A 1,368-nucleotide genomic window follows, 5' to 3' on the forward strand; every position below is an offset into this window, starting at 1 on the left:
TATCCCTGGGGCTTACTGCTCTTCTGTCCGAGTTCCTGGCTTTTATCCCCTTTCTCCTGCTTTCCCATCCTGCTGCTTTGGGCGGGCCTGAGTTTCCTCTCCTCACCTAATCCCTTCGGCTTATTGCTCTTCTCTGTGGCTTCCTGGCTTTTAATCCCCTTTCTTCTGCTTTTCCCGCCTGCTGCTTTTGGTGTCCCTGAGTTGTCTCTTCTCACCTGTATCCCTGGGGCTGATACAGGTGTGTGTACATATAAACTTACACACACACACACACACACATACAAAACCGAAACCAAACTCACTGCCATTGAGTCAATGCTGACTCATAGCTACCCCCTTTGGGTTTCTGAGGCAATAAATCTTTATGGCAGTAGATTGCTCAGTCTTTCGTGGAGTGGCTGGTGGGTTTGAACCACCAAACTTATGGTTAGCAGTCAAATGCCTTAGGCAGTACACCACCAGAGCTCCTTCAGAGAACCAAAACACCACTCCACCAGTAAGCCTTGACCCAAAGGCACTCAGCTCTCTAGCTCCATGGGTCAGTGAGCCTAGCTTAATCAAGTGCCTGCTCTATCAGCAGGACTCCTGCACAAAGAGGCTCAACTTTCTCTCTCCCCAGTCTGGAAAGCCCACTGTACCATCTCCTGTCTCTTGCCAGTCTCCTACAAGTCTCCTGGTTCTGCTGCCTCTGCTGCTTCCATTTCTCTGCCACTGCTTCTCACTGCCTCTCGCAGTCTATGGTATTACAGCTCTCTCTCTCCCTGTCTCCTGGGTCTTGGAGGGTCTCAGTGCAGGAATCCCAGGTCCAAAGGACATGCCCCACACTTAGCTCTTCTTTCTTGGTACTAGTGAGGTCCCTACTGTCTGCCTCTGAGATGTTCCTCCCACCCTCACCACCTGTCTCAGTTTTTGTGGATTGTCTCTGTGCTGTGATACTCTTTTTTACTGTGATTTAGGTAAGAGCTTACAGAGCAAACTCATTTTCCATACAACAGTTAATATACATTTTGTTTCATAAAATTGATTGCAATCCCCATAATGTAACAGCTCTCTTCCCATTTCCTCCTTATGGTTACCTTTTCCCTGTGTCCTTCTTTCCTAAGCATTCCTGCCCTCTGAGCTATCTTCCTGTGCAAATGAGTTACCTCATTGTAAGCCTAGAGGGATGGCAAAATTGACCAATCCCCTTTTTAGGGTTCCATATACCTTATTTGCATGGTCCCACCCTCACCAGTGTATCATGCACTTATTTGCATTAGCAGCAAGCTGCCCAAACCCTTGGTGGGCCACAAGTACCTTATTTGCATAGTTGCACCCATTCTTTTGGTGGGAGTTACAAGACTATGGCTAGAAAGTGACCTACACATT

This window comes from Orycteropus afer, unplaced genomic scaffold (assembly GCF_000298275.1).
Source record: "Orycteropus afer afer isolate SDZICR_OR568_19922 unplaced genomic scaffold, OryAfe1.0 scaffold00114, whole genome shotgun sequence".
Lineage (NCBI taxonomy): Eukaryota > Metazoa > Chordata > Mammalia > Tubulidentata > Orycteropodidae > Orycteropus > Orycteropus afer.